Here is a 12304-nt window from a genome sequence, read left to right as displayed (position 1 = left end):
AACGCAGTGCACATAAAACCCTAACCCTTTGTTAGTTGCAGGTAGGAACATAAGGTACCTTGTTTTTTGCACCATTTGCTTACCACTTCAATCACACGTAGATCGTCGAAAATATCTGCAGACAATGTTGGTTCTCTTTTTCGTTTTATATATAGAGTTCCACTATCAACATATAATTCGACCAACCTTAGTGCATGACTTGTATGTAAGAAAGCACACCAATACGAGATATTCGTTGTTAATTTAAATATAACATAAAATACGCACGACTAATGCTCCTTTAACTTCATCGAAAGTTGTGGAAATATAATCATCATTCATCATCACAAGATATTCAAGTTGCAAGTTGTGGTTTTCTTTATTCACAACAGTGTCATTCATTCATCTTTCACACTCCTTTTTCTTTGACATACTGACCAAAGCTTGTACTGTTGTTGATATTCAATATATTTTCTTTGGAGGTACAATAAATTATGAAAATGGCGGAAAGATTTTGCTTTTCTCCATCTGCATATGTCTGCTGCATTGGGTCTTCACCCAATACCATTACTTCGAGCCTTATTTAGGAATCCTCGAATATGTTTGTGCTCCTAATGCTGTCGAACTTTTATTGGTTTTCACAATTTCTGCTTCTTTGACTTTGATTAGTTTCAAGAATATAATTGAGGAAAGTTCATATTTTTTTTCATTATTTAACCATTTAATTGGAAATAAATAATTATCGCTTATGGATAGGAAAGTGTTGGATCATGTCTATAAGTAAGAAAGGACAAGGTTCAGGAGAGTTGCAGTGGGAATTTCTATTATATTTTGTATATATTATATGTGGATTAGGAAATTCTAATGTTTCTTTTAATATAGTTATTTGTTTATAAAAAAAATTACCAAATTTTCTTCATAAGTACACTAAAAAAACCATTAAATAGAAACTAATTCAGTATAAAAACAATAATAGTTATACATTACTTTATAAATGAAAATTAATGATATTTAAAATAGTATTTATTATTAATAAAAATTTATAATTATTTATGAGTCAGACTCTAAGTAGATGTCTAATATTAACTATTGAAGATTTAGTTTCTTATTATTATTAGATTTTAAATTAATTTATAATAATAGAGACTAATAATAAGAATGTTAATCTAATTTAAATACTAATTATAAATTTTTACTAATAGTAGAGACTGTTTTATATCAATAATTTTTAGTTTTGTAAAATAATATATAATTAGCCAATATAATAATCAATTATTTTTAGGTTCTAAAGTAATTTTATTTAATAATTTGTTTTTTGTAATGATTCCTTATTCTAAATAGATATTTTTTTGGTAATTTTTATGAGTTAAATATATTTATAGTCTTTAATATTTAAGTGAATTAATATATTTTGATTTCTAAAACTTAGAAAATGAATCAATATAGTCTTCGAAATCCAATGACATTAATTTTTTTTTATGTCTTTTAACGTCTTAAACAACCTTTTAGCCTAACATTTAAGTTGAAATTATCAAAGTAAATTGTTCAAATATCAACTTAAAACGTTGTTTGACACCACAACAAAATTTAATACAATTAGATTAAAATAACTATATTTATTCGTTTTTAAAGTTTAAGGACTAAACCAAATTAGTATAAAAAGTTTAACAAAATTTTTGTTTTCAATTTATTACAAAGTTTATAAACTAAAAACATATTTAACCAATTCTTATTTATACTTTGTAGATCCTATTTATTCACTATTGATATTATGACTTTATAAAAAGAATTTGCCCAAAACAATTTTAATTTTTTTATAAAGAAGTTTTACAAAATATACAACTTCTTTTAAAATTTAAAAATCATACTTGAATATATCTTCTTTCACAAAGAATATATTATAAAAGGCACTTTAAAATATCCTAACCCACACACAAAATAAACCAAATTAGGTCGATAATTAAAATATTTTGGTTTTGTATATGAAACAATGTAATATTACAAAAAAAATCTTAAATAACAACAAATTTTAGAAAAAAAATAATTAGTAGTGACTAATTTAGACACTAATATGACTAAAAATTACTAGTATCTATTCTCTATTTTGAATGAAGAATTATAATTTGTTTCATGAATTAGAATCTAAATTAATCTCTAATATTAACCATCAATATTTTAGCTACTAAGAGAATATTGTCTAAATTGGTCAGTAATGAATTAGAGACTAATGTAAACACTAAATTTGTTGGTAGCCAAAACTTTGATAATTAATGTTAGAGACAAATTTAGAACCTAATTCACAAACCAATTAATTTATGTTTCAACCCAACTAGTTTAACAAGTTTGGTGAACAATTCCTGTATTGTTGAACAATTCATGCACAGAAAATTTAAGTCCATTCATTCTGAAGATTTTTAATCTGTTGTCAAATTGATTTTCAAGTTTTATCATAAATAATTGTAAACTTGTTTTGTTTTGTATTTTCCTTTTAACAATCATATCCAAGTGAACCTAATAAAGTTACCCACTTTGTAACGTTATATATATATATATATATATTCCTTTTAACTCTCTCTCTTTTATATATATTTCTACCTATTTCTTCACATGTATAATTGATAAACTAAATCATATTCACAACACTAGCATGAGTTTTTAAAGCTTATCTGACTAATCATGTCAAACCTTCAATTTCAATAAAAGCAAAAAAGAATAATGTTAATTGATTTCCTTCTCTTAAAGTGTTTAAATTATTGAAATTTCTTAGTAATTTTTATCGACAAAGAAATATATTGATTATGGAGGTGCTATAACTATGTATTCTTTTCATTACATAATAAAAAAGTGTCAAAAAATATTACTTACCAAAATTATATTAATCTTCTTTAAAAAAAAAAAAAACTCTACTCAGTGCTAGTTATAATGAATTCATAGGTTATTACTTCACTTTGTTGTTGTATTTAGTTTTCTGGCACAACATAGGAACCCTAACAACCTTTGTACATAGTTCTTGCAAACTTGTAAGAATAAATATTCTTATGAATCTCTTGAGAAAAAGTCAGCAACACGAACTTCATTGTAAAATGTGTTTGTTAAGACCATACCTTTAAACAAAGGAACCTGCCATTCTAAACCTCAAAGTCTAAGTTATAGATCGAATACAATTATGTTCATATTACTCCTATTATATGAAGAGATTTTGTAATGTGTTTCTATGATATGAATCTTAAACAAAGTATAGGACAAAGACACCATAAGAGAAAGAAAATTTGACATTTGTATTTTTATATTTTAACCATATCATTGGACCGTATTAAATATCTCTTCAGGTTCTGGTACTACATTCCTAAAAACAATATGATTCCTAGCTATGGTTCCGTAGGGTTCACACTTTAGCAATTTGTACCCCTAGCATAGTCCCTTTGTGATTTAGTTCTAATAGATGAAAATGTTCAAAATGCGCTTGAATCGAACTTTACTTCCAAATTCCCAATCCATTTATAACACATTCCTTATTTTGGCAATCACTTTGCAAGAAAACAATAGACTGGTTTATGGTCTCTTCCAGTTTGCCACACATAACACAAGTGAATGGTACATAAATAACGCATTATAGATTAAGTAACTTTATGGGATTTTGATTGCAGTGTTTTGGAAATGCAAACAACCTTCAGAAATCTTGAAACAGGTTATGTTAGTTAGCATATATCTCCTGTTGAACTCGTAATTGATGATGTAAAATTCACAGAATCCATAACATTGTATGCACATTCTGCTTTACCCTATTTGAGGATTTTAATCACTTGTTTGTTCTTTTCCACTGTTGTTTGGTGTTCTGCAATGGTGCTGGGTGAACACTTGGTTCTTCAATACATGTGCTAAACAACACTATTTAAGTCGTGGTTTCCTTATTCGAGAAAAATAAAGTAGCATTTTTAGTTTTAATGTGTCATACACGTTCTGAAGAGGTCTTGGCGGCTTACAAGAAATAACATTCTTTTTAGAAAAAATATGTATTTGAAATCATCAGTCGCCTGAACTCGATTTTGGTGAGGTGCTGTCATTAATTTAACTCAACTTTTCTGTTCCTTTTCAAAGTGGTGTTTAAATCTGCTGTGATGTACTCAAAACTATTTGCAAGTTGATGTATAGATTTGACTACCTTTGTGTTCTATTTCAATAAATTTCTTTTGTTTATAAAATTAATTTAGTTTTTAATGAGAGAGAGCATCTTAGTATTAACAATAAGGCATTCTTCTTCTCGTAACATGTGTACGGATACCTTGATGGAAGGGAAAATAAATAACTATACGAATAACGTCCATGATAGTGGTTACAAAAATTTCTGTCAATGAGAGTTGGCTCACTTAAACAAAATTTTAATTCTGGTAATTAGCTACTTTGTCTGTGAGTACGCAGTTTGGACAACCATGCATCATATATCAGAGACATCATTCATTCTATACAAGGACAAATTAATAACTTCAACTATTTCATAACAAAAAAAGTTTGAAACAAATTAATGCAGCCAATATGATTGTCCCCAGATTGTAATGTCCTCAGTATGAACCCAAAGACGAGTGAAGTAACTTCTACTTCGAGAAAAATGATGAGAATATTTAATTCGCAACCAATCCACTCCATATACTTATATATAAGAAAAATCTATTACCAAAAACCAGGTATCGGCATCCAGAATCCACAGTTTACTTAGTGGAAGAAACATTCTCTTTATTTAATATAGTAACTTAAATCAAATTGCAGAGAATAGCTATTTTAAGAAATCATTGGAGAGCCAACCAATATCGGACTAACTTCTTTTGTAAATATTCTTTTATCTGCATTTTCATAATCTTTAAGAGACATCCCCATGTGCATTAAACGCATAGTTTATGGTGCAAGTTGCACGGTCTGTTGGGATATGATCGCACGCGGGGCCGAAGCAGTCACGTTAAATAGATCTCTCACGGTAGATGATGAAACGCATCAGTGAGTGGAAGCAGCTAGCTATAGTTAGTGTGCAGTTGAAGGAGCTTGTTTTGTGCTCCTGTGAATCCCATTTTAGTGTTATCAAGTCCTTAGCCAGTGAGCTTCATGGCACAGAAAACCATCATATTAACCTTTCTTTTCTTCCTTATTCTGCAACATGAGTTTGCGTTATTCGAAGCAGCAAGGAAGAACATTCGCATTCAACCACCTGCTATACCTAGGAGTCCACAACATCCTACTTGGTACACCACCAATGAGGAGAGTGATAATCCTCCTCGTGATGCTTACCGCCCAACGAGTCCCGGTCATAGCCCTGGTGTAGGGCACAACGAACCACCGACTCAAGCATAGGTTTCTGCTGGATTTTGGTTTTGAAGCTTACTTCTTGTTGTTTTCACCTTTGCTAATACCTTCTTGCCCCTCTTCTCATGGTGACGAGTGAAATAGTACGTGTGCATGCTGTGCTGGTACGGAAATATTGTCGTCTATTGTTTTCATTTCATGTCTGTGTTATCATCTAGTGTTTTGATGTAATTAATGTTGAGTTGCATGTCTTTTTTCTTCCTATGCTTTTTGAATGAATGAATCTTTTCCCTATGAGACCAAGGAACGCTGCATGCATATGGGTACCGCACCCCGGTATACAGAAATTTTCAAAATATTATACAGATAACAAAATGTTTTCAATGTAAACCTAGACGAAATCTTAAAATTATTAAAATATTATATAAATTTATTTATGTATCATCATTTATTACATAAAAACGCAATCATACATAACACAGTAAAGTGACAGACAAATATTTAAGATATATAATTACAAATTTTGAACAATGTCTAAGAAAGTACATATCAACATTCAAAATATAATCACATCATTTTATGAAAATAAAAGTCACTAAAAAAAGTTAAAACACACAACATTCACAAACACGTTGGTTGCGCCTAACGAAATAATGCTTAACATGATTTACACAATAATACGTCTTTCTCCTTCGTTTTCTCTAACATGGTATCAAGACATAGTTCTCTGCCATGGCTTTCGCTGTCTTTGAATCTTCCCAACCCTCACCACTTGTTCTTGCTTCTTCTTCCAACTATGTTCCACATTCCTTTTCCACTTCTATCACCCTTAACCTTGTCGAGGAGAATTTTTTGGTGTGGCAACAAGTCTTAGCCACCATCACTGGCCTTGATCTTGAAAAATATCTTAATGGCAACGACGTTCCTGCAAAGTTTCTTTCTTCCCACTGGAGATGAGCTATCAATATCATTAAAATCCTTCTTTTTAACGTTACTTACAGCAGGATAATCTCATTGTCGCATGGCTTCTCGCGTCTATGACCTCTACCATGCATACCAGGATGGTAGGGCTTCGCACTGCCTCTGCTATTTGGCGCAAACTCACTACCTATTAAGCAACCCTGTCGCGAATGAAAATCAAGAAGTTGAACATTCAACTCAAAACTTCCAAACACGATAGATCCATCGCCACTTACATTCTCGATATTAAAAAAGCTCTGGATTCGTTAGCAGTGATTAGTGCTCCCATTTCTGAAGATGATCACATTGAAGTGATCTTCGATGATCTGTTTGTAACATCCATTCTTTCTTGCATGGATCTCTACACCGTTGAGGAAATTGAAGCGCTCCTTCTTGCACAAGAAGAAAGATTTGAAAAGCATAGGTCTGCTGATTCGGTCATTCAGGTTCATTCAACCACTTTTTCTTTTTCTTGGTCAAAGCACAACAATCCTCGTGAAAAGATGCATTCCGGAGTAGGTCGCTCTACATCAAGAAACAATCAAGACTTTTGAAATGGACGTCAAACTTCATCACGATCCAACAATCGTTCACAGTGGCTGTCCTCCATGCCTACCACAAATTCTTCCACCAAAATTCAGTGCCAAATATGTCTCAAACTAGGTCATAATGCTCTGATTGCTGGCACAAGTTCAATCAGGAATATCACCCTCCTCAACCACAAGTTCACAACTTGCAACTTCTTCCGCCAGTGGATGAACAGTACGATTCCATCTCCTCTACTTCGAACATGATAGACCCCTTTTGGTACCCCGATTCTGGCGCACCGCATCACGTCACGAATGATTATGCAAACTACTCTTCCAAATCCACTTACACGGGTAATAAACACATACTTTAGGGAACGGTGAAGGTTTGGAAATTGCTCATAATGGTTATGTTGTTTTCATTTCTCTCCCTAAATCCTCTTTTTTCATTTTAAAGAATCTATTACATGGTTCTCAATTGACCAATAACCTCTCAAGTGTATCTCAATTTCCTAAGGATAAACATATCTACTTTTAGTTCTTTCCTAATGTTTGTAACGTTAAAAATCAGGTAACCAAGGAGATTGTGCTCCAAGGCCATCTTAAGGAGATTTTTCAAGACAACCAACGTTAACAACTCTGTCACTACGAACATGGCATGCAAGATTAGGTCACACTTCATATAAAATTTTAAAGAAAATTCTTAGTCATTATAAAATACAAAGTGACAATTTAACTGCTTTTTGTGATTCTTGCAGTAGATCTTAAATTCACCAGTTTTCTTTTCCTGCATAATCTCTTTTCCTCTTGAGCTTGTTCCCGTAGACATATGGGGTCCCTCCCATGCTAGTTCCATGAGTGGTAATAAGTATTACATTTCCTTTTTATATGCTTATTAAAAATATACGTGGATATCTCTTCTCCACTCTAAATCTCAAGTTTTTTCTGCTTTTTTACATTTCAAAATTCTTGTAGAAACTCAATTAGGTGTTAAAATTCGATGTGTAGAAACCGACAATGCCAAGGAATTCCAAAGTTTTGACAAGTTTTGCTAACACTGGTATTACTCACCGATACACTTGCCCTCACCCATCAACAAAATGGGGCCGTGGAACGGAACGTTACGAAACTAGTTTGAGTCTTCTTGCTCATGCCTCTTTATATTTAAAGTACTTGACATGCTTTTATAAATGTTGCTACTATAATTAATCATTTACAACTAGTAGAAAATGGTCATATTAGAACATTATATATAAGATTGGATGTAACATAATCGAATTAATTTACAGCCTGTTGGTAATTTTGTAACACTGAAAAATATTTTAAATCGGTTAGAAAAAGAATCGATTTACTATATACATATTAGATCAATTACATAGGAAACCAATCTAAGATGTCTTTTTTAATACCAAGTATGAAAACTCTTTTCACTTTTTGTGCTTCTTCTTTCTCACACCTCCTTGCAAAAAATGAGCAACCTTTCTTCTTTTATTAATAATGTAGTCAAATCTTTGTTCGTTTAATTGCAGTTGCGATTGCATCATATTTTTTAAGAATTAAATTAAATTTTTTTCAACAATTGTTTTTTGTCAAGAATATTTGATTAACTATTTCTTTTATTCTATAATAGTAGTATTTAATGGTCTTAAATTTTTTCATTTTTATTAATTCAAACTCTCCTCTTAGAGAATGAAGTTTAACATTATATACTTCATCACTTCCTTGAAACTCTTCTGTACTAAGTTTGCTTTGCACTTGTGGCACCAACTATCATTAGAAAAAGTGTGTCATCAAAAGCTTGTTGAAGAGCAATAAAGTCTTTGAATCCTTCTACTTGTTTTCCTTCAACTCCTTCTTTTGAGCTGCAGTAAGAGTGGAGATGTCTTCTAAAATAGTGAATCTTTCTTCTATAATATCTCATAAATCTTGAGAGTGGAAGAATGTTTTCATTTTTACACTCCAAAAATCATTATTTTTTCGTGCGGAAATAGGTAATCGAATTGATGATGTTGGATTGGTAGTAGCCATGATTGAGAAAATGTTTTGGAAGTAGTATAAAATGAAGTTATAATTTTGTTTGAAGTAGTTGAAAATTTTATCTACATCCAGTAGAAGAACGAACGTAGCTCTGATACTACTCTTAGTATTTTGAGATTGTGAAAGGAATAGTTGATGGGTAGAGAAACTGTGGAGATACTGGAATGTGAAAGTCGTAGTTGAAATAAGTGTTGTGGTTATCTTAGTTGTGGTAGATGTTATCTTACTTCAAAAGGTAAAGTACATGGATGTTTATAGATCTATAAATTATTTTAGAACATGCTAGCCACAATTTATGTGGACTGTTGTAGATTCTTACTTTTGTAAAATTTTCTTTTTTTTATCTTAAGTTTTTCTATAATATTTTAGAATTTGTATTACATTTCAATTCTTCTATATTAGGAATGTATATTTTCTTCTAAAATTTGCATTACACTTTAATATAATCAAATAAGAGAGCTTTGAGTGAAGAAGAGGAAGAGAGACTAATAGATTCAAATAGGATTTATGGCGACAAATGGGCTATGATTGCTAGGCCTTTTCTTTGAAGATAAGAGAATGCAGTGAAGAATCAATGGCACGTTATAATGGCTAGGAAGTATAGAGAACAATCCAGTGTTTACAGAAGGAGGAGGCTGAGCCAATCTGTTTACAGGAGAGTGGAAGAAAACACAACAAGCAGCAATGTCTCTAGAGACAGAACCACTCAGGGACAGACCCACCACCACCCTATTGTCTAAATCTCCCTAACGGAGGACTTGCTAACAACATGTGAAGTTTCCCATATGCCGCTGCACCCTTCAATGGAGTAGTTGCTCCTCCTGGTGGTGGGGTTGAGTATGGTTTAAATGCCTTACCCGACATGGCTGCTTCCAAAGAACCAATCTCAACCACCAATTTGCCCCCTCCTCACATTGCCATGTATCCTCAACAAACACCGCTTGATTTATTTTCAAATTCGCACTAAATTTCTCGCCTTCAAATGCCTGTGGTTACAACTTCATTCATTAGCCTTCAAATCACTGTATATTACTTTACAAACAAAGTTAAATGTGTTACTTTTTGTGATTTTCATCTTAGATTTACCATGTTTCAATAAATTATATTTACCTTGTGAACTTTGTCTAACATCAGCCACATTGTTGCACAAGGAGGCTCATATTTTCAACCTCTTTTTTGGGGCCTGCATTTGAAAGTTGTTATTGGTGCAGTGGAATGCTTTCATTTATTCAGTGTTGATTGATTTCTTTTTACTCTAATGTAACATAAGTTACGGTCTTTCGGAAATATTTTTCTTTTCAGATAATAATATTAAATCGGTTAGTAAAAACATATTTAATATGAATATATATTAAATTGTTTTCATAATTCATAATATATCTTTGATATATAATACCGGTGTATATTAAATAAGTTGTGGAATCAATTTAATATGTATTCCAAAATCAAACTAATATATTTATTTTACATTAGTAAAATAATCAGTTTAATCAGTATATATTAAATTGTTTATATAACGATTCAATATCTTTTCAACATATAATACTGGTGTATTTTAAATCGGTTACACAATCCATATAATATATATTTTAAAATTGATCTAATATATTTATTTTGTAGTACTAGAAGTGAATAATTGTACCCTTAGGTTAGGTATAGTTAGTTGCCCTTTACTTATATCATACGATACCCATAAATTTGATTTTAAATCTTGTTGTCTCTGTATTTAGGTCTCAGTTACAACATGAAAGGTTATGTTTGTTTACACCATTTTGGAAAGATTTTTGTGTCACAAAGTGTTATTTTTAACGAACATGATTTTCCGTATAAGCATAAGGTCAATCTCTTCGAGCCTACTTCCACAGCTTTGACTGCTAACAAAGTCGTTACTTCCTCTCTCTTGGTGGTTCCTGATGATGTTGATTCCTCCACTCTTTGCACCGACGACACTTTTAGTTTCTCAACATCTGATTCTTCAGCAAACGTATCCATTGATTCATCATATAGTTCTCCTGTCATTCCTTCAACGCCTACATCCACCTCTCATACTTCCGCAAATAGTGCATCCATCATTCCTACCAGGTTACCTTCTATAGATGTTCATCCCATGAAGTTTCTGAAAGGGGAAACTTGAATTTTTAGGAATTCATTAAATTTTATTTTGTTAATATTGGGTTTAGTAGTTTGATTTTGATAGAGATAAAATAGAGATATGTAGTTTTAATTTTCCATTTATTTAGAAACATTATTATTTTATTTTATTGATATAAGATAGAGATAAATTAAGTAAATAAGTTCTATTTACACCTACTCAATGAAAATTAACCACGGGAAATTGAAGAGTCAAATTATTGTGTGGGTCACGTCTTTTTAACAAAGTGGTATTACAAAGAGAGAGAGGAGACAGTTAAACACCATGAGGGAAAAAATGAGTGCTTGAGTTTTTTTTTTTTGTTTGAGAGACATAATAAAGGTAGTCAAGGAATGAGCGTGCCACAATTGTCGAAAAAGATCAATTACGACAATGGTCTTTGTAGATGAAGGTTCTTTGTGAATCCCAAGATGTATGGGTCATAGTGGAGGACGAGTAAAATGAACTCGTGAATGATGAACATCAGACAGTGAATCAGACTCTTGCACTAAAAAAGACACGGGTGAAAAATAGATCAGCTTTGTACTTTTTGTATGATGTAGTGGATGAATCGGGATTCGAGAAAATAACTAATGCAAAGTCAGCAAAAGAAGCATGAAAAATTTTAAAGGTGGCATACAAAGGAGATATATGCGTGAAGCATGTCCGAGTACAAGCTTTTATAAGAGAGTTTGAACATATAGAGATGGATTAAAAAGAGGGAGATGCCGACTTTATAGCTCGAGTGCAGAAGATGACCAACCAACTCAGAATGAATGGAGAAGAGGTTCTTCCTGACTAGGTTGCGGAAAAGATATTAAGAAATCTGATGGATGATTTTGAAAGTATCATGATCATTATTGAAGAGACAAAGGATATGTCAACTCTCACTGAAAGAGTTAGTTGGGGCGTTAAAGGCCTACGAACTGAGAAAGAAAAAGAAAGGAAAACTAATGATCGAGTACTACAAGAACAATTTGACTCGAATGAAACTCGAATTACTCAAAACCGAAGTCATGGAGATAGAGGAGGAGGAAGTCGAGGATAAAATGGACTTGGTCAAAGTAATTTTGAGAAAACCAATAAATAGAATTGGCATAACCGAGTACAATAAATAGGTCAAGAAGATCAGTCATGAGTTGTGTGTTCCCTGAATGGCTCCTGTGGTTTGTCTGTCTGTCTCTGTCATATATGTTTGACATAATTCCTTGAATTGGTCGTCTAATTTAGTTTAGCATTTATATCAATTCTCCTCAATAGATTCACAATCATCATTTTCAATCATTTGTAGTTTCGGAATGTGCCTAGAATGAGAGAAGGAATATTCATCCGAGTCAAAGTTGGAAAAGAGTAGGATTGTGAAAGAGGCAGGTGTTGT

General features: G+C 31.9%; 1 pseudogene; it reads left to right on the top strand.

Annotated features, from left to right (window-relative positions):
* The first annotated feature begins 5104 nt into the window (after window positions 1-5104).
* LOC148206645 (uncharacterized) lies at window positions 5105-10929 on the top strand (annotated as a pseudogene).
* Window positions 10930-12304: the final 1375 nt, after the last annotated feature.

This window comes from Vigna umbellata, chromosome 1 (assembly GCF_029865625.1).
Source record: "Vigna umbellata cultivar VRB3 chromosome 1, Vumbellata_1.0, whole genome shotgun sequence".
Lineage (NCBI taxonomy): Eukaryota > Viridiplantae > Streptophyta > Magnoliopsida > Fabales > Fabaceae > Vigna > Vigna umbellata.
Note: the sequence above shows the minus strand (reverse complement) of the source record. Positions and strands in the feature narration are given on the sequence as shown.